Source organism: Eumetopias jubatus, unplaced genomic scaffold, assembly GCF_037043125.1.
Source record: "Eumetopias jubatus isolate StellerSeaLion01/CBP00866 unplaced genomic scaffold, mEumJub1_p1.0 scaffold_15, whole genome shotgun sequence".
In the NCBI taxonomy this organism is placed as follows: Eukaryota; Metazoa; Chordata; class Mammalia; order Carnivora; family Otariidae; genus Eumetopias; species Eumetopias jubatus.
The window spans coordinates 30,232,986-30,255,936 of NW_028274821.1; the positions used below are offsets into that span (position 1 = coordinate 30,232,986).

At 38.1% G+C, this 22,951-nt stretch overlaps 2 pseudogenes; one reads left to right on the forward strand and one right to left on the reverse strand.

Annotated features, from left to right (window-relative positions):
• Window positions 1–436: 436 nt before the first annotated feature.
• LOC114223318 (mitochondrial import inner membrane translocase subunit Tim17-A pseudogene) lies at window positions 437–947 on the reverse strand (annotated as a pseudogene).
• A 14,639-nt stretch (window positions 948–15,586) lies between these two features.
• Window positions 15,587–19,623, forward strand: LOC114223373 (chloride intracellular channel protein 1 pseudogene; annotated as a pseudogene).
• The last annotated feature ends 3,328 nt before the right edge of the window (window positions 19,624–22,951 follow it).

The window sequence follows — 22,951 nt, forward strand, 5'->3', positions numbered from 1 at the left end:
CAATCCAGATGTGAATAAATAAATTTATTATCCTTTAACATCTGTTTCCCCTCTCCTCCATGTTCCTTTATTTTTTTTATAAGCTTTTTTAAGATTTTTATTTATTTGACAGAGAGAGAGAGCACAAGCAGGGGGGGCGGCAGGGAGAGGGAGAGGGAGAAGCAGGCCCAATGCAGAACAGGGAGCCTGGCGTGGGGCTCGATCCCAGGACCCCAGGATGATGACCTGAGCTGAAGGCAGAGGCTTAACCCACTGAACCACCCAGGTGTCCCATCTTCCATGTTCCTTTAAATAGAAAAAGGAGATAAGTGTCTATTCAAAGCCTATTTGGCCATAGCTGTCCCACCTGTGGTTTTAAAAACAGACTGTAGCTTACCTTCTGAAATTCCTTCTTGAACTATAGCTCATTTGTCTAAAAAACCTTGGGAAAAAAGTCCTATTGATATTGTCAATAGTCTCCACAAGGTGAGGATGGTAACTGGGCTGAAGGCAATTGAAAGGGGTCTTCGGCAAACTGAGGGCCACTGGGAAATTGTGCAGAGACAAATCTTGTCAACAAGATACGAGCACCTTCAATTAAAGCTAGGAGAATGTCACCCATTGCAGCTGACCCAACCATGACCACTGGTCCATTTCTTGCTGCCAGAATGGCTCCTGTTAAGGCACCACTTGTGATGGAGTTCCAGGGATCTTCTTTCCCTCTAACTTGAACCATACTGCAATCATGGAAAATAATCCTCCCCAAACTGCAAAGCTACCTCCCAACTGCAGAGCCCTGGTTTTAATGCCTGTCAAACTCCCTCACAGTCTGTGGTTTACTCCCACTGGAGAATTGCAGAAACCTTTGATTGCTTGAAAGATACCACCACCTATGGTACCATCGTCAAGACCCCACCACAATCATCCACAATTCGCCAAGGGCGAGGCTCTCACGTGTACTACTCCATTTTGACCTCCCCTTCTTTCTTCATGACAAAATGCCTATATTTTCAGTGTATCATTGTGTCTAGTTAAAATTCTATATCTACCATCATTCCTTGAAATTAGATATGGTCATTGTCAATGAGATATCAACCAATGTTGTTAAGTGGAATCTCAGGAAACTTCTTTAAAAAATAGACTCTTTTGTATTTTTATCCTTCTTCCCTCTTCAAGCCTGAAATGTGAATGTGATATCTAGAGATCTAGTAGCCATTTTGAAAAACAGAAGCTAAGAGCTAAGGATGGTAAAGCAGAAAGGTAGAAGGAATCTGAGTTTTTGATGACTTGATGGAACAGCCAGCCACATCTAGGAAGACTGCCCAGTTCTGCATGTTTTATGTGAGAGAGAAATAAACTCTGATCTTGTTAAAGTCACTCTTATTTCCTAAATATATTACTAACAGTTCAAAGCCATTTTAACTGGTAGAATACCTATATCCAAGTTAGATTTTGACTGAATGGTTCTAATGTTAGGGCTGCTGGTATGACACACAACTAGATGGCCACCACAGATTTGTGCTTCCCTTCCACAGTGTAGAGTTTTGCCACAGAGGGATTACTCAGGTAGTGACTAATGTTTTGTCATTCCTTACACCTAGGTATGGCCATGTGACTTGTTCTCAATAATAAAATGTGAGCAGAAGTGATGTGTGTTGTTTCCAGACCAGCAATGTTAGGAAGAGGATATGCCTAACCCACAATCTCTTCTGACTGTAAGCTAGATGCAGAGAATCAAACCAAGGACACTGAAGCCCTAGGAGATAGCAGAGCTCCAGTCAGGCTCTATCACTACAATGATGGAAGCTGCCAGCAATTAAGAATCTCGTGGAACTGTACATGAATGAGAAATAAGCATCTATCATGACTGAGCTATTAAATTTTTTGGTTCATTTGTTATAGCAGCCAGATTTACCTTAACTAATACAGAGATTAGTATTAGCAATAGGATATTGATAGGACAAAAATCTAAAATATGTGAAGCTCAGTTAGTGATCAGGGGAAGCAGTTAAAGAAGGTAATATCAAAAGCTATTCACAGATTCAGTTCATGCAGCCACAAGACATTTGGCAAAGCTGTCTAACTGATGAGTTGGAAAGACCAGAGTCTATGAGTCAATAGCTTTAGTGGAAATGGTTGGTAAGATTTGTCATGATAGTGTATGCTGACATTTACTTTCTGTTTTCAGCAAGTTATTATAAAAAAAAAAAATGGATGTCTGGGAAGAACTGGCCAGCTTGTAAGCAGAAATGGAAGGTAATAGAGAAAATCCAAACATTTGGGACTTCTAAGGCTTGCAGAAACTGACTACAAGACCCCAACAGTAAGAGACAAGACTGAAAGACGTCTTTGGTACCAAAACTTGTACCTAAAGCAACAATCCATCAAGAATGCAGCATTATGGGGCACCTGGGTGGCTCATTTGGTTAAGTGTCTGCCTTCGCTGAGGTCATGATCCCAGGCTCAGCAGGGAGTCTGCTTATTCATCCACCTAACCCCCCCCCACTTGTGCTCTCTCTCTCTCTCTCTCTCACTCACTCTCTCTTTCTCAAATAGGTAAATAAATAAAATCTTAAAAAAATAGAATGCAGCATTCTCATCTACTGTTTCAAAAGGACTCAATGTAGTCCCCATTAAGAGAGCAATAGGGGGCAAAGAAGTGGAGAAATAGATTTAGGCTTCAGAATTCTGCCCTGGGTGCAGTTATAAGCACATTGAAATGCCTAGATGCAAATAGATCAGAAGCCTATTAAGTGTCACAATGAATTCATGACCACAAGGGTCACAGAGATTATGGCCAAAGGGAGTTCTTTCTAGACAACATGCTTGGAATCCAGTAAATTAACTGCTCTCCCACCACTATCAATGCCTGCCCTGCAGGATTTTGTCATTGCTATGGACAAATTGCTATGACTGCTGTGTTTCTCCATTTTTCTTGTCTGAATGGGCATTTTATCCTGTCCCTGGTCCACCATTATATATTGTAGAGCAGACAACTTTTTGCTTTATAGGCTATAAAACATGAGGAGTCACTTTTGGGTTTTGTCAAGAGGACTGTGTACCACCTGGATGTAGTGAATTGGTTGGGTCTTGGGAGGAATTGAGAGTGCTCTATGTGTGGGAAGATGGGTGTTCTTGGAGTTTTGGTAGTTACATGATAGGCTAGAGAGAATTGGATAGTTGTCCACTAAGGTTCATTTTCTACAAAAATTCTTTTTCAGTCAAATGGATAAGATTTCCTAGCTCTCTGTGTATCTCGGTGGGGTCATGTGACAAGAAACTTTAGGGATAAGACCCAGCAACCTATGGTTTAGCAAAACCTCCAGGTGATTCTGGTGACTGCTCAAATGTGGGGGTCATTGCCTTAAGAGATAATGGAGCTCAGTTTCTAAAAAACTGGAGTCCTTCTTTCCCCAAGGAGGAAAACCATATATTGATCAGGAACACTTATTTTGGACTTAACCTGAGTGAAAAGTAAAGTTCTTCCATAGTTGAGCCATCATGCATTTGGGAATTTGTCTGTTTCAACAGTTTAACTCACTTGGAGAGATTGGAAAGGGACTAAGAACCAAAACCATCTACATCCCACCTATCCTGGACACTGAGAACTGAAACTACTTCACTACCTTATTCTCTACATTACATAATTTTTTTTTTTATTCCTCCGTCTTTATTATTTTTCTAGGAGTTGCTTTCCCCAGCAAGCTCTGAGAGTTCATCACAGAACTTCCCAAAAGAAAGTCTCCAATGGAAGACATCAACAGGTAGTTTGTGCCCTACAATTCTTTGAAGCCCTAGCCTCAACCCATTCCTTGTTGTTTCCACCAATCCCAATTCTAATCAAATCCCTGTATTGAAAGACCTATCTTAAGACAAACTTCAAATTCTCAATAAATTCTGGCCTGACTGTCCCCTTTTTGAGACCCTGAGGAGGTGTGGTTCTTACCAAGCCAAGCAATAAACTCAGCTTTATCTTATCAACAGATACTGTTGGTGATAGCTGGAAACCATCCTTGGGCAGGACTAACAAAATACCACTATATCCATGAGTTGCTTAGTAAATAAAGTAAGTAAAATTCATGTAGATTAAGAGCATATAATAATTTATGTGCTTATAACTAGAAGAATGAATTCATAGCCTCTCATCCTCCCTAGACAGAGTATGACCTTGGCCAAGAATTTAGTCAAGAACTTACGAGTACTGATTTTACAGCCTCAGCTAAGTCGAATACAGCTAAGGGAGCAGGCGTAAAAGGTATAGTTTATGAGCTAACGATAGGTTTTCTTTGTCTTCCTAGAAGACCTGAGAGGTCATAATTTGAAAGCAGAGAGTGGAGAAGGGGGGATGAGGGAAAAGAACCAATACTGTTTATATTATATCTGTGCAGTAAATAATGCACAGGACAGATTTTATTGATTGAGAAGTGGCTTATAAATTATGAGTCAGCAGGAAAATACTTCTCTTCCTCCTCAAGGGTTTACTGCACTACTTCTGAGAATTAAAATTGGTCCTTGGGAGATGGTATGATGAATATGATAATGTATTTGTGTATTTTATTCATTAGTTAGCCTGAACAGTCCAGAGAATAAAAGATATGTTCAACTTCCACTGGAGGAGAGCTATCAAGAGAACTGGATTTTAAGTGACCCACAGATACTGACACTCTTCCTGAGATTGGAGCACCAGTCTTCCCTCACACCCATGCCCACCTGTTCTGACACTTGGAGAGCCACCACCAACTTTGGTTCTCAGGCCCTCTTCTCTGGAGTATAATTCCAATCTGGATGAAATAACTCATACTTGAGCACTTAGACTGCTGAGAGAGAGGTGTGGATCTCCAGTAAGACCAATCCTTATGTGCTGGGCCTAGAGTTTCTTGGAAAGTGGCAGGGGTGGGGGACATCTATGTTTGACAGGGTTTAGAAGGAGATACTTTAACAGAGAAGAAAGAGATTCAAACAGGAAAGAGGAGGAGTCCCTGTGGAAAGTTTAGCTCCTTCGGCACTTATATCTAGGACTTCAGGAAGACTTTTCAGTGTATACTTCTGAATTTTTCCTCTCCTATGTGATAATTCCAAACATTCAGTGAGCATGGTGTATCCTCAGAAGCATGGGTAGTAGTCATATGAACAATATGGAACAAGGCAGAAAGGAAAGTCTGGCTGGCTCCTCATTCATGCTCCCTGGGCCTGTGTGGACAAAGCAGCATCCTATTCTAGAGCCCATGAGTTTCAGATGGTGACTGGCAGAAAAAAGGACAGAGCTGATAGGGGCAGGAGCAGCAGCTGATGGGAGATAATTCAGGAGGACTTAAAAATGAGATCACTCCCTATAAATACATAATTACATACTTTAACTATTTGCATGTATAATTTTGAATGTATAGTAGAAAAAAAACGGGCTAGTGAATGAATTACATATTCTAATGAAGATCAAATAAGAAATTATTATCTCGGGCGCCTGGGTGGCTCAGTTGGTTAATTGACTGCCTTCGGCTCAGGTCATGATCCTGGAGTCCCGGGATCGAGTCCCGCATCGGGCTCCCTGCTCGGCGGGGAGTCTGCTTCTCCCTCTGACCCTCTTCCCTCTCGTGCTCTCTATCTCTCATTCTCTCTCTCTCAAATAAATAAATAAAATCTTTAAAAAAAAAGAAATTATTATCTCTCACTCATTAAATTGGACATTATTTGTAGATGATGATATTGAGGGCTCCACAAAGTCTATAAAAATTTTTATAAAATTGTCCTTTTTACAAATTCATGGAAACTGAAAATAAATTAGTGGTTGCCTTGGGCTAAAGGTGGAAATGGGATTGACTCCAATTAGGCAGAGGGGTCTGCTGTGGGTGAAGAGAAAGCTCTAAAATGAGATTGTAGTGATGGATGCACAACTTCATAAACTTATTAAACTGAATTGTACATTTACAATAGGAGGATTTTGTAGAATGTAAATTATACTCCAATGAAACTACTTTTAACAAAACCCCAAATTACCCTTTTCAGTTAAAAAGAATACTTGCTTAGGGCACCTGGGTGGCTCAGTTGGTTAAGCATCTGCCTATGGCTCAAGTCATGATCTTGGGGTCCTGGAATCAAGCCCTGCTCACCGGGAGTCCGCTTCTCCTTCTCCATCTGCCCCTCCTTCCCACTCATGCTCTCTCTCTCCCCAATAAATAAATAAAATCTTAAAAAAAAAGAATACTTACTTAAAATCCTCATCAAAAAAAACTCTCCTATGAACGTGCATCCTAAGTGCTGCCTGACCTTCAATCAGAGAATAAATTAAGAAAAAATAATTCCAGAGCATTCCATCTGAAGTGCCAAATTGATGACTTCACTGAAATATAGTATACATCAACTTTTTAATTAATTAATTAATTAATAAAATCACATCTACTTTTGCCATTGGTTGTGACATATCTACTAATGTAGAAAATTGTTTTCAACTGAATATGTACTATGTTGTTAAAGTTCCTCTAGAAGAAACTGTTATTATTATGATTTTTCATGCCTTGGACAATAGCTAAAGCAGATGATATCTTTCTGTCTCAAAATTTTTCAGAGCAAATGATCTGAATTAGTTCTTGTTTATATTGTCTGACCTGAATCCCCTGGCTAAAGGTGACCAAAAAAACATGAGCAGAATTTGGAATTGGGTCTGAGAGAATCAGCCCATTTGTGGATAGCTGACATGTCAGCAGGTACATTGAGGAGTTTTGGGGTAGCAATCTGCCATGAGGATGGAGAAATGAAGTAAGATAATTAAGAAAAGACGAAATCTGACCCACAGAGCCCACAGAGAAGAGATCAGAACAGGGCATACTGCCCGACCTCTCAAAGATCCTTTAGCTCCCAGAGGCCTTGGCCCTTTTCTGAGGCCCAGCTGCATTTCTGCCCATGTACAGAATTCTCTCCAGAGAATTCCTGTCTTTCTGTTTTATGTTACTTAACTAAGACAGAAGTTATAGCAACTTCTGTTCCTATAATTACATGTATAGGAACACAGCTAGGACGGTAGTCACCAAAATGGCAACACTGGTTCCATCTGGGTAGTGGGATTGCTGGTGATGTTTATCTCCTTCTTGTGCTTGTATGTAACTTAAAATTATTTTGTAGTAAGGTTACTTTTTTATTGTAGTAAAATACATATAACATAAACTTTACTGTTTCAACCACGTGACAGTGAAAATTCAGTGGCATTTAGTACATTCACGATGCCGTGCAGCCATCACCCCTATTAGCTCCAGAACATTCTCATCACTCCAAAAGGAAACCCTGTACTCATGAAGCAGCTACTCCTCATTCCCCCTTTCTCCCCAGGCCTCGGGAACTGCTAATCTGCTTTCTGTCTCTATGGATTAGCCCATTCTTGAAGGTTACAATCATTTTTTTTTAAGTTTAACATGAGTAAAACAATAGCAGACCCCCTGATGGTCGGCAGCTCCCTTGCTGACCTACGATGGAGTGCTTCTGACATCTGCAAGCACTGCTGTGGAAATATCTGATCTTATAACACTAAATCTATATTAAGCAATACATTTCAAATTTCTCTTAATTAAAACTCATAAAGTGAATGAATATTATAAATAACTTAGTTTAAGCACTCATATTTTCTTTTCTTTATTTTGAACTCATGACCCTAAGATCAAGACCTGAGCTGCGATCAAGAGTCAGAGGCTTAACCGACAGAGCCACCCAGGTGCGCCGAAACACTGGTATTGTCAAATGTGCACATGCCAAAGTAAGAAAAATTATTTCCTAAATATAACCTCTCTGGCTCTTTTTGAATGATCTTTGTCCTTACTGCCAATATTTGTGTGGCTTTCATGGAGCAGAAGTGTGATGATTAATAGGCTTAATAATATTGTCTTTTTTTTCTGTATCAGGACTTTAAAACTATATGACAACATTTTTACTATTATTTGGAGATTCTAAGAATTTTCTCCAGTTTAGTAGATTAAGTGAAAGGAATATGTGGGGCAATATATAAATTTCAAGGATAAGAAAAGAAAACTATTTCACAAAATTTACAAGAGGCAAAACAAGCCAAAACTTTTTTTTTAAGATTTTATTTATTTGACAGAGAGAGAGTGAGCACAACCAGGGGGAGTGGCAGGCAGAGGAAGAAGGAGAAGCAGGCTCCCCGCTGAGCAGGGAGCCCCAAGTGGGGCTCTATCCCAAGAACCTGGGATCATGACCTGAGCCGAAGGCAGCCACTTAACCAACTGAGCCACCCAGGCGCCCCTAAACAAACCACAACTTTAAAATAAGAATTAAACCAAAGAACTTCATAAAGAGACATGTCAATGATCAAGACTTATTATATGATACTAATTCTTCTACTTGGAAAGAGAATTTATAGATGTAAGTATACACTACCATAGCTGTAACTTTGAAAAATGGTCTCCATGCTAGAAACTCTCAAACCTCTGTTTAGCTACATAAAGATGCAGTAGACGATTATTGGTTTTGAAAAAAGGTTCAGTAGATTTGCACATCAATTTATAATGATGAATCAGAAAAATGCTGATTTATTTTTAAAAATCCAGCTTTAAAAAACATCTGTAAATGAAACTAGTACCTTCCTCATGACTGTATGAGGAGTAAATGAGATGGAGTGTGAAATTTGACACTCAAAGAATAGTTTTTAAAAGTGAAATTGACCCTCTTTGCAAGTCATTTCTTCACATTCTGTATAGCTCTGAATACAGTTGACCCTTGAACAAGGTGGAAGTTCGAAAACCTGCATATAACATTTGGCTCCCTCAAAACCTTAACTGCTAATGTTGACCAGAAGCCTTATCAATAACATAGCCAATTAATACATATTTTGTATATTATATGTATTAATACTGCGTTCTTATGCTAAAGTAAGCTAGAGAAAAAAGTTATTAAGAAAATGATAAGGAAGAAAAAATACAGTACTCTACTATATTTACTGAAAAAAATCTGCACATAAGGGGACCCATGCCATTCAAACCCGTATTGTCCAAGGATCAATTGTACAATACTCTTCAGTGAACACATGTGAGTTAATTATATAAAGCATGCCAGAAAAGTATGTAATAATATGCAATGTGTCACATAATTGAAATTCTATATGATGATAAAACATTCTGCAATTAGGAATGGTTCTGATGTGTAAAATATTTTGCTGATTGTCTATCTAAAAATATATCCTTTCACTTGTTTTTTTTTAAGTTTTTAAGGCAGTTTCATATATATAACATAAAATTTGCTATTTTAATCATTTTTAAAATTTTGTCTTTTTTAAAAGATTTTATTTATTTATTTTACAGAGAGAGAGAGAGAGAGAGAGAGAGAGAGAGCAAGCAGGGGAAGCAGCAGAGTTAGAGGGAGAAACAGACTCCCTGCTGAGCAGGGAGCCTGATACGGGGCTCGATCCCAAGAACCTGGGATCATGACCTTAGCTAAAGGCAGATGCTTAACTGGCTGAGCCACCCAGGTGCCCCTATTTTAATAATTTTTAAGTGTATAATTCAAGGGCATTAAGTACACCCACAGTTTTGTGCAGTCATCAATACTATCCATGTCCAGAACTTTCTCATCAACCCAGAAAGGAACTATGAACTCCATTCCCTCCTCCCCCAGCCTCTGGCAACCTCTATTCTGCTTACTGTCTTTAAGGATTTGCCTATTCTAGGTATATTCTCACATAAGCAGAATCAACATTTTATTTGCTTTCAACCAGAGCGGGGAGAAAATAACCACTGTCTTCAACTCTGCCTCCGCTTTCCTCCATACCCAATGAACTGCCAAATCCTGTAGATCCTATCTCCAGCATGTCTTCTGAATTTATTCCATCCTTTCCATTCCTGCTGCCATGGCCCTAGTTCAGAACTTGCTTGTTTCTTCTCACACCATTATAAAACCTTCCTCCCCAGGCCCCCTTCTTTCAGTTTCCTCCCTCAGTCCTTTATAATTTCTGGAAGTGAGCTTCCTTAAGTATGAAACCGAGAGCTAAGGAGATATATATCTTTGGGTCCCTAGCATTTTGCAGTGTGCCCAGTACATGGCAAGTTCTCAGCCAATGTTTATTAAATCAAATGAAGCCAAGTTGAGTAAACTAATTGCCTTGAGGAGATGACAGTGTAGTGGGAAGACCAGAACATCAATAACTTAAATCCAATGTGCTTATCCAAAATTAAAGTCTGGTGCAAATGGTCCTAGAACAGATAAGGGATTGATTAAGTCCACTTATAAAGATGGACATCTAGAAAGCCTCAAAGAAGAAAGTATATATTAGCTGCTACTAGAAGGATATTATAGAACACACTTGTGTATTAAGGGTTACTCACACCCAACTGCATCCCCAGTAGATTGCAAACTCTTTGAGGATTTTATTCATCTTTGTGTTAATTACAAATGCAATTACTTTATAACTTTAAAGTTTTGGGGATGGGCAACCCTGTCGGGACCCCTCTCACTCTTGAGAGCTTTTTCTGTATCTCCACTTAATAAACTTCTATTTCTCAAAAAAGAAAAAAAGAAAAAGAAAGCTTCAGGGATTTTTGTTTACTGTCTTCCTCCTCGATGGTAAACTCCTTAAGGGTGAGGAATGTGTCTTAGGCCCTATTGTCATCCCAGTGCCTGGCACATAGTAAGTACTTAGTCAATATTTATTGAGTAAATAAATGAATTTTGCAAGCCTTGCAGAAACCAGCAAGTGCTTTTTGTAACCTCATCTTCAGTCGGAGGCCTTTCTGATGTGTAAGAGGATTAAATTGCTCTGATGCTCCAATTTCATACATTGTAAGAGTTTACAGTCTCCCCTGAGTCCTAAGATTGAGGCAGGACTGGAACTCTTCCTCTCTTGGCTGTCTCTGTCTCCCATGTCCTGGCTTCCTCACGTGCAACACCATACTGACCTGTGCTAAGTTATACCTCTACCCCTTTTTCAGTGTATCACAACTCAAAAATCACTCAGAGAGTAGTAATGGATACTGGAGCTGGGGAAGAGAGAATGGGAAGTTATCGGTGAATGGGTACAGAGTTATCCATTGGGATAATGGACTATCCAGTGAGATCAGCAGACAGATAGTGGTGAGGGCTGCACAATGTCCCAATATTGGCTGTCTCCCTAGAAGGGATTCTAGAGCCACATGATGAAGTAATAACATTTTCCTTCTTTAAAAAATTATTATTGAAGTATAGTTCACATACAATGTTATACTAGTTTCAGGTGTACAACATAGTAGTACATAATCCTATACATTACTCAATGCTCACCATCTGTTACCATATAAGTAATAACATTTTCTTCACTTGGTTACATCGTATGTACTACTTCGAATTTTTTACATTTGTTTTTATTGGTATTTTACTTGCTGTTTTGTTTCCTCTGTTGCTCTTGTTTTATTATTACCAGCAATATTTTATTTTAAAATCAACTTTAATGAGATATAATTGCATACAATAAATTCAGATTTGTGACTTTTCACAACAGTGTACATCTGCCTAACTACCATCCCAGTGAACACAACACATTTCCATCCTTCCAGAAAGTTCTCTTGTGCCCCTTAGCTAAAGAGTTTCTAAATTCAAAGCAGTACAACAGCAAAGGTGTAATGTTTTGAATTTAGAAACTCTCTAGCTAAAGAGAAAAGATCCCAAAGATTTCTTACCAACAATTTTGCCGTATCTTCATCAATTCCCAAGCTTTCAATCTCCAGAGAACATCGTGCCTGGAAGATTTGGCAAGTGTTTGACCAGCTATCTTTGTGCCGCATGGCTGACTTGCAGCAACAGGTGAGAAAGTGATCTAACATACTCCAGTGGCAAAAACAAACAACAACAAAACAAAACAAAACAAAAAACCAAAGCAAAAAAGGAGGAAGAAGGAAGGGAGAGAAGGAGAGAGTAGAAAAACAATCATGGTTTAGAAAGGACAATGCAAATTGGTTATAAATAACACACCCAGATACTTTTTTCTAAAATGTAACTCCAATGAAGCATCATAAATTCTGCAATTATTACCATTTTAACATTGAGCTTTTTGTTTCCCATAAGCAAGGATATATATGTCCGAGAAGCAATATCATCAGGATAATGTAATATAAAATGTTGTCTGTAACATCATGTAATATTCATGAATTCATGAATGTAATATTCATATTCACTTTGTGTAGTGAAAATTTAAACTAAGTTAGCATTATCATGACAGCCTTAATGAAAATTACTTTGACAAAGAATTTCTCTATTAGAATCATAGAAAATTCAATGCCATTCTTGAAGTGTCCAATTGTGACCAACCTTTTAATAAAGTAAAAATGCTTTCAGCCATACATAAAGGATTAATCTGTATATCCAAATTGATGCTTTGAGTGGAAATATTTCTGATAAATATAGATTGAGGTCTAAATACAATTCTATCTATATTAATCTATCGATCTATATCTTATATGTGCTCAATATACGTAGTATATGTTATCAGTGCCCTGCCCCTTTCCCCTCACACCTATCACTTCAGCACATACTCATTGGACTTCCAGCTGCCAGAACCTGCAGCTCTTTGCCTGAGAATTTGCTCTCAACCCTAGAATCCCCTTTTTATGTCAGGGCAGTACATCCGAAGTGCTGGGGGACTAATACCACTGCCTCCTCCCAGCACCTCTCCACCAATGGAGACAGTTGGTGTTTACATATTCAGCTCCTCTCAGGTGTGATGTCTTAGATGCGTGACCTACATGGGCTCCCAGCATTTCCCCAGTGAGATTCAGTTTCAGTTGCCCACAGTGGTCATTTGCTTGCTTGAAGAGGCAGACTCTACTGACGCTTTCCCTTCCTTGCTTCACTTCCCTACCCTCCAGCCAGTAGTTTCCTCTCTTCCCAAACAAACTTGTTGTACTCAGATCCTTGTCTCCGGATCTGCTCTGGCAAACCAGAGATGATAAGCTGTGATGTCATTTATTTGGATGTATATGTATGTATGCATAGAAGACAATGTGAAAGACTGTGTATTGGGGAGGAGGAATTAGGATATTGATTTCCTTCTTTTTTGCTTATCTCTATTTTCTAATTTTCCTTTAATGATCACATTACTTATATCATTTATTTTTTATTGAGATAAAAATCACACAACATAAAATTTATCATTTTAACCATTTGAAAATATACAATTCAGAATTTTTCATAGATTCACAATGTTGTGCAACCAGTGCCACTATCCTATGTTCAGAACATTTCCATCACCCTAAAAGAAACCCCACAGTTTCCAATTCTCTTCCCCAATCCCTTGGGAATCACTAATCTATTTTCTCTATGGATTTACCTATTCTGGGTATTTCATATAAATGGAATCATATTACATGTGATTTAGTGTGTCTGGCTTCTTTCACTTAGCGTGTTTTTAAGGCTCATCAGTTTATCAGTTGATGAATATTTGGGTTGTTTCTACTCTTTGGCTATTATTAGTAATGCTATTGTGAATATTCTTATATAAGTTTTTGTGTCTATAAATGTTTTCAATTCTCTTGGGTAGATACCTAACAGTGGAATTGCTGGTCATATGGTAACTCTATATTTAACTTTTTGAGGAACTGCCAAGTGGTTACCCTCAGTGGCTAACCATTCTACATTCCCACTAACAACGTATGAGAGTTCCAATTTCTTCACATCCTCCCAACACATATATTATGTTCCTTTAAAAATTATAGCCATTTTAGTGGGTGTGATGTGGTATCTCATTGTGGTTTTCATTTGTACTTCCCTAATGAAGAGTAATATTAACCACCTTTTTATGTGCTTATTGCCTATTTGTGTTTCTTCTTGAAAGAAATGTCCATTGAAATACTTTGCCTAGTTTTAATTGGGTGGTTTATCTTTTTTTTGGTGAGTTGTAAGAGTTCTTTATATATTCTTAATACTAGACCCTTCAGCTATATGACTGGCAAATGTTTTCTCCCATTCTGCGCATCCTTTCACTCTTCTTATAGTGTCTTTTGATGCACAAAAGTTTTTAATTTTGATGAAGTCAATTTACTTGCCCTTTTGATATTATATTTGAGAAACTACTCATTAACCATTACTTTTTATATCATTTTACAAGTATTTTTCACACCTAGTTCTTAGATCTTGGCTTCTAATATAAATTGTCAATATTGAGAACCTTGGAGAAATGGCTGATACTAAGAAATACTGAAGATGAGCCTGAAGCATCTTGTAGTGTCAGAAAGTAAGAAAAGTGCTTAAAAAATAGATAAATCAAAAAACAAAAAATCCCTACATTGATATGAGTATGTCAAGGGGACAGAAGAGTAAATGGAAAGAGCTTTCAATTGTCAAAACTGAAGTGATTTGAACAACAAAATATAGTATAGGATTATAACATATAGAATAAAATAAATATCCATGTGTCCATATTAGACAAATAAATGATTGATTGAATTAATAATGGGGGAGAAGAGACAAATCTCTCATACAGAAGAATTCCAAATAAGAATACAGTATGAGAAGGGAGGAATCAAAGAGTAACTTTACACTGGAGAAACATTACAAACACTACTCCAGGGGCGCCTGGGTGGCTCAGTCATTAAGCGTCTGCCGGGGTCCTGGGATCACCCCCGCATCGGGCTCCCTGCTCAGCAGGAAACCTGCTTCTCCCTCTCCCACTGCTGTGTTCCTTCTCTCGCTGTGTCTCTCTCTGTCAAATAAATAAATAAAATCTTAAAAAACAAAAACAAAAAAACACTACTCCAGCAAGGGGGTAAAGGGAAAGATCAACAGTAATAAATCATGTTGATAGTATGTATCCTGATGATGTGATGAAAACGGTATTTTGCCTCTGTGATCTTCCTCTTACAAATCCATATCCTTATTCTGGGAAAAGTATCAAATTCCAACAGAAGGACATCCTATAATATATCTCCAGAATTCCTCAAAAATGTCACAGTCATAAACAAACAAAAAAAAACAAAAACAAGGAAAACCTGAGAAACTGTCACAGCCAAGAAGAGCCAAGTTTCCCTGATATAACAATTGAGTGTAGTGTAGTATTCCAGGTAGAATCCTGGAAAGAAAAGGACATTATATAAAAACTAAAGAAATCTGAATTTAGTCAATAATAATGTTGCAATACTAGTTTATTAATTGTAACAAACATATCATATCATAAGGTGTTAATAATAGTGAGAATTGTGTGCAGGGAATATTTGGGAACTCTGTACTAACTGCTTACTTTTCCAGTAAATGTAAAACTGTTCTAAAACTTAAAATCTATAAAGAATACTATTTATAACAGCATCAGAAATATGAAGTCATTAGGCTTAAATTTGACAAAACTTGTGAAAGACCTATACACTGATAACTATAAGCAAGATGTTGTTTATTAACATTTTGAAGTTTTGAAATTTTAAAAGGAATCTTTAAAAACAAGAAGTGGAAGGGCGGGGTGTGATGGGGAAGCCGAGTCTCGCGTGAGCGGGTCTCCTGGGGCTTGTGTTGCGCTGAAAGAACAGCCCTAAGTCTGGGGGAGAGAATCCCGGGGCGGGGGGGGGGGAGGGGTGGGGGGGAGTGAGACCCGCCTTCCCTGGCCCGGGCCCCTCCCAGTTCCGCCCGCGCGTGCGGCTTTCCGGTGCCCGTCGCAACGATGGCTGAAGAATCACCTCAGGTTGAATTGTTCGCGAAGGCTGGCAGGATGCGGCCAATATTGGGAACTGCCCCTTCTCCCAGAGACTGTACCTGGTACTCTGGCTCAAGGAAGTCACCTTCAACGTCACCACTGTTGACACCAAGAGGCGGACCGAGACAGTACAGAAGCTGTGCCCAGGGGGGCAGCTCCCGTTCCTGCTGTAGGGCACCGGCACCGAAGTGCACATAGACATTAATAAGACTGAGGAGTTTCCGGAGGTGGCGCTGCGCCCTCCCAGGTACCCCAAGCTGGCAGCTCTGAACGCTGAATCCCACACGGCTGAGCTGGACATATTTGCCAAATTTTCTGCTTACATCAAGAATTCAAACCTGGCACTAAATGATAATGTGAAGAAGGGGCTCCTGAAAGCCCTGAAAGTTTTAGACAATTACTTGACATTCCCCCTCCCAGAAGAAGTGGGTGAGACCAGTGCTGAGGGTGAAGGCATCTCTCAGAGGAAGTTTCTGGATGGCAATGAGCTCATTCTGGCTGACTGCAACCTGTGGCCAAAGCTCCACATAGTGCAGGTGGTATGTAAGAAGTACAGGGGATTCTCCGTCCCGGAGGTGTTCCGTGGTACTTGAGAATTGCCTATGCTTGGGAAGAGTCCAGATGATGAAGAGATCGAGCTGGCTTACAAGCAGGTGGCCAAGGCCCTCAAATAAGTCCCTCCTGAGGCTCCCTCTCTCCCCTCTCCATTTTCTCCATAAAGGTGCCAGCTGGTTTCCACCGGCTATCCAAGGGACACATTCCAAAATGGCCAGTGGGCAGAGAATCCTGGAGCATTTTGTGCAGGGCTGGCTGGGGGGCTGAGGGGAAAGATGGGGAATCTAGGTAAGATTTTTATTGTGGGGTGGTGTGGGTAGGATAATGTATTTCAGTGATAAAATACAGAAAGAAAAAAATAACGAAATGGAGAGATACACTGAGAAAAGCAAAACAGTGTTTTATGTTTATTTTAGGCAGTTTTCAAGTAATCAAATTTTATCTAAGACAAGAATTGTTTTTCAAGCATCAAAATGAAATGGTGGGAGGTAAAGAGAATATTGGTCTACATATAATTACTTTCTGTTTGTGGATTATTTGTTCAGTAAAGATGATTTTTTAAATCCTCTCTAAAAAGCTCTTAAAAATAGAAACAACAGATTGTGATTATTTTATTTTCCCAAGATAATAGTATTAATACTTTTTGGGACATACCAAAAAAGTAACACCAATGGAGTGTTTGTCAAAAATATTTACTGGCAATATTTTAATGTTATGACTGACAGAGGTGACAGATAACAATTAAGTTTAATGTAACAGTTGGGGCAAACAATACATTATCCAAAAACTTGAAAGGAAAGAATGAAAAATGAGATATCCATTGGGACTTTGAAAAGTTCTGATTTGTTTTTTGGAATCCAGGAGGTCAAACAAATATGTGAAGCTTTGCATTTGGTCAGGAAAGACCTGAAAAGGCCTTAAGTTCTCACCTCTGGCTAACCTTGAGGTTCTTCATAAGCAGAAAGTGAAAGCTAAGGCAGAGTGGTAAACTATATAGCTGAGTGTTGAAGTGTGTACCAACATGCACAAAGAGTCTCCTTGGTAAAGACTATAGATTTATTGGTTCCAGGTATCTAAGAACATCTCTGTCCAATCATTAGCTGACCACTAGGCTAACGAAGCAGAGACTTTAGCATACACATGCAACAAAATATACTGATTTTATAGCATTCATTCAGGAAACTCACTAAACACACACGCAACAACAACTAAAATAAGTAGCAACAACCAAAACTCTGGAGAGATCTGGTTTTCAAAGTTGCCACATTATACTATTTAAAATGTCCAGTTTTCAACAAGACTTAAAAGACATGCAAAGAAACAAGAAAATGTGGCCCATTTATTGGGGGGAAATAATCAGTAAATACTGTCCCTGAGGATGCAGATATTGGACTTACCAGACAAAGACTTTAAATCAACTATTTAGAACATGTTCAAAAAGCTAAAGTATATCATGTCTAAAGAACTAGGAAAGTATAAGGAAAGTGTAAGAATAATGTCTCATCAAGTAGTCAATAAAAAAAGAAATTACAAGAAGGAACAAAATAGAAATTCTGGAGCTGAAAATTACAATAACTGAAATTAAAAATTTACTAGAGTAGTTCAAATTTAGATAGGAACTGTCAGAAGAAAGAATCTACGAACTTGGAGATAGGTCATTTGAGATTATCCAGTCTAAGAAACAGAACGAAAAAAGTGAAGAAAAATACAGAGCCTAAGAAACCTGTGAGACACCACCAAGCGTACTGACATATGCATAGTGGGAGTTCCAGAAAGAGAGGAATATAAAGCTGGGCAGAAAGAATATTTAAGGAAGGAATGACCAAATTTACTGAAAAACATTACACATGCAAGACACTCAATGAACTACAGTTAATACAAACTCAAATAAGGCTGGTCAAGAGATAGTGAGTTATTTCAGTTGATTATTCACAGCCAGTTATAGATCAAATAGATCCTTTCCTAGACATAATTGCATTGTGAAAGGCCAAAGACAAAGAAAGAGTCTTGATGTTATATATGAATCACGTGGTAACCACAAACCCAAAACCTATAATAAGTAAAGAGAAAGGAAGCCAAACATAACACTAAAATTCATGACAAGGAAAGAGAGTAAGAGGGGCACCTGGATGGCTCAGTCATTAAGCATTTGCCTTTGGCTCAGGTCATGATCCCAGGGTCCTGGAATGGAGCCCTGCATCGGGCTCCCTGCCCAGTGGGAAGCCTGCTTCTCCCTCTCCCACTCCCCCTGCTTGTGTTCCCTCTCTCACTGTGTCTCTCTCTGTCAAATAAATAAATAAAATCTTTAAAAAAAAAGAGAGAGAGAGTAAGAGAAGAAGAGAGGAACAGAGAAGAAATTAAAAGAAAAACAACCAGAAAATAATTAACAAAATGGCAATGAGTTTATATCTATCAATAATGACTTTAAATGTAAATGGCCTAGATGCTTCAACCAAAAGACATAGGGTGACTGAATAGATAAACAAAACAAAACAAAAACAAAAAAATTAAAAAAATAAACAAGACCCATCTAAATGCTGCATACAAGAACTCTCACCTTTAGCCATCCAAGATGCTGAAAGGAAAGAAGCCTAAGGGGTAGACAGGGCCCCAACCCCTGCTGTTGTGAAGAAGCAGGAGGCCAAGAAGGTGGTCAATCCGCGTTTGAGAAAAAGTCCAAGAACTTTGGCATTAGACAGGACATCCAGCCCAAAAGGGACGACATCCACTTTGTCAAATGGTCCCACTATATCCAGCTGCAGCAGCAAAGGGCTATTCTCTATAAATATCTAAAACTGCTTCCCACAACTAACCAATTCACCCAGGCCTTGGACTGCTAAACAGCTACTCACTACTTAAGTGTCCTACAAATACAGCCATACTTGACTAAGTATATGCTGTTAAATTTTCTCTACATAAAAGTAATAAAAAGTTATCTTTCATCCAGTGTCAAATACATACATACATACATATGTACAAAGCAAGAGAAGAAGCAGATTGTTGGTCTGGACTGAGAAGAAAGCTGCTGGTGAAGGGGATGTCCCCACTGAGGGGCTGCCTGTCCTTGAGGCTGGGGTTAATACTGTCATCACCCTAGTGGATGATGAGAAGTCTCAGCTTGCTCATGATGTGGATCCATTGAGCTAGTTGTCTTCCTGCCTGCCCTGTGTCGTAAGATTGGGGGTTCCCTATGCATTATCCATGGGAACGCCAGGCTGGGATCTCTGATCCACAGGAAGACCTTCACCACTGTTGCCTTCACACAGGTTAACTTGGAAGACAAAGGAGCTCTGGCTAAGCTGGTGGAATCTGTCAAGACCAATTACAATGACAGATATGATGAGATCCACTGTCACTGTGGAGGCAACCTCCTGGATCCAAAATCAGCGGATCACATTGCCAAGTTGGAAAAGGCAAAGGCTAAAGAACTGGCCACCATACTGAGCTAAGTATATGCTGTTAAATTTTCGCTACATAAAAGTAATAAAAAGTTCTCTTTCATCCAGTGTCAAATACATATATACATACATATGTACATACATACTGCCTACATGAGACTCACCTCAGACCTAAAGATACATGCAGACTGAAGGTGAAGGGATGAGAAAACATTCACCATGCAAATGGAAGCAAAGAAATAGCCAGCGTAGCAATACTTATAGCAGACAGAATAGACTTTAAAACAAAGACTGTAAGAAGAGACAAACAAAGACATTAATAATGATATAGGGATCGATCCAACAAGAGGAGATAGCAATTGTAAATATCTACATAGAGCGCACCCAACATCAGAGAACCTAAATACATAAAGCAGATATTAACAAACATGAAGAGAGAAATTGATGATAATAAAATAATAGTAGGGGATTTTAACATCCCACTTACATCATAGATAGATCATCCAGACAGAAAATCAATAAGAAAACAATGTCTTTGAATGACATATTTGACCAGATAGGCATAACAGGACATAACAGACCAGATGGACATATACAGAACATTCCATCCAAAAACAATAGAATACACATTCTTTTTAAGTGCACATGGAACATTCTCCAGAATAGATCACATGTTAGGCCACAAAACAAGTCTCAATAAATTTAAGAAGATTGCAATCATACCATGCATCTTTTCCAACCACAGCAATATGAAACTAGAAATCAGTCATAAGAAAAAAAACTGGAAGAAACACAAGCATGTAGAGACCAAACAACATGATACTAACCAACCAATAGGTCAATGAAGAAAATGAAGAAGAAATTAAAAAATATATATGGAGACGAATGAAAAGAAACCACGATGTCCAAAATCTTTGGGATGCAGTGAAAGCAGTTCTAAGAGGGAAATATACAGTGATACAGGCCTATCTCAATAAACAAGAAAAAGCTCAAAGGAACAATCTAAACTTACACCCCCCAAAAAATTAGAAAAAGAAGAACAAACAAAATCCCTGTGATTAGAAAGAAGGAAATACAGATCAGAGCAGAAATAATGACATAGAGATGAAGAAAAAGGAGAAGGAGAAGAAAGAAAGAAAGAAAGAAGAAAGAAAGAAAGAAAAAGAAAGAAAGAAAGAAAGAAAGAAAGAAAAGAAGGAAGGAAGAAAGGAAGGAAAGAAGAAAAAATAAAGAAAAAAGAAAAAGAAAAAAGAAAGAAAGAAAAAGAAAAAAGAAAGAAAACCAACAATTATTACTTTGAAAAGCTAAACAAAATTGATAAACCATTAGCCTTAGCCAGACTCAGGAAATAAAAAAGAGGAAGGACCCAAATAAAACCAGAAATGAGCAAGGAAAAGTAACAAGTGACACCACAATATTACAAAGGATTATGAGACTGCTATGAAAAATTATATGCCAACAAGCTGGACAACCTAGAAGAAATGGATAGTTTCCTAGAAACATACAATCTTCCAAAATTGAATCAGGAATAAGTAGAAAATCTGAACAGACCAATTACCAGTAACAAAATTGAATCAATAATTGATTAACTATTGGGGCACCTGGCTGGCTCAGTCAGAAAAGCATGCTTTTCCATGATATTGGGGTCATGAGTTTGAGCCCCACATTGGATGTAGAGATTACTTAAATAAATAAATCTAAAAACAATCAATTAACTATCAACAAAATAAAATGCAGGACCAGATGGATTCACAGGTGAACTCTACCAGACATTTCAAGAAGAGTTAATACTTATTCTCTTCAAACTATTCCAAAAAACAGAAGAGGAAGAAGAGCTTCCAAATACATTCTACAAGGCCAGCATAGCCTTCATACGAAAACCAGATGAAGACACCACACACACACAAGAGAAAACTACAGGCCAATATCCCTGATGAACATAGTCCTCAATAATTAGCAAATTGCATTCAACAACACATTAAAAGAATCATTCATCATGATCAACTGGGAATTATACCAGGGATGCAAGAACAGTTCAGTATTCACAAATCAGTCAACATGATACAGCACATCAACAAAACAAAGGATAAAAATCAAATTATCATCTCAATAGATACAGAAAAGGCATTTGACAAAATTCAATATCCACTCATGATAAAAATTCTCAACAAAGTGAATTTAGAGGGAATACACCTCAACATAACAAAGGCCGTATGTGAAAAATCCATAGTTAACATATTTAATGGTGAAAAACTGAGAGCTTTCCCTCTAAGATCAGGAACAAGACAAGCATATCTATTCTCACCACTTTTATTCAACATAGTGCTGGAAGTCCTAGCCACAGCAATCAAAGAAGAAGAAGAAATAAGAGCCATTCATATTGGTAAGGAAAAAGTTAAAATGTTACTATTTGCAGATGAAATGATATTATACATAAAAAACTCTAATGACTCACCAAAAAGCAGAAGTAACAAATGAATTCAGCAAAGCTCCAGGATATAAAATTAATACCCAGAAATCAGTAGTGTTTCTGTACACTAATAATTTATTAGTAACAGAGAAATTAAGAAAACAATGCCATTTACAATTTCACCAAAAGAATAAAATACCTAGGAAAAAACTTAATCAAGGTTGTGAAAGATCTGTACTTTGAAAACTATAAAATATTGATAAAAGAAATTAAAGATTACACAAACAAATGGAAAGATATTCCATGTTCATGGATTGGAAGAAGTAATATTGTTAAAATATCCACACTACCCAAAGCAATCTACAGATTCAATGCAATCCCTATCAAAATAGCAACAGCATTTTTCACAGAATTAGAACAAATAATACTAAAATTTGTATGGGACCAGAAAAGACCCTGAATATTCAAAGCAATTTTGGGAAAGAAGAACAAAGCTGGAGGTATCATAATTCCATATTTCAAGATATACTACGAAGCTGTAATAATCAAAACAGTACGGTATGGACACAAAAAAATAGACACATAGATCAGTAGAACAGAATAGAGCCTAGAAATAAACCCATACTTAATGATCAATTAATCTATGACAAAGGAGGCAAGAATATACAATGGGGAAAAGGCAGCCTAGTCAATAAGTGGTGTGGGGAAAACTGGACAGTTACCTGCAAAAAAATAAAACTGGACCACTTTCTCACACCAAAATACACAAAATACAAAAAACAAAACAAAACAAAAAATCTTGAAATAAATTAAAGACCTAACTGTGAGACCTGAAACCATAAAATTCCTAGAAAAACATACAGGCAGCTGGAGAGACATTTTTCTAGACATCTAAGGCAAGGGTATCAAAAGCAATATTAAACTATTGGGACTACCTCAAAATAAAAAGCTTTTGTACAATGAAGGAAA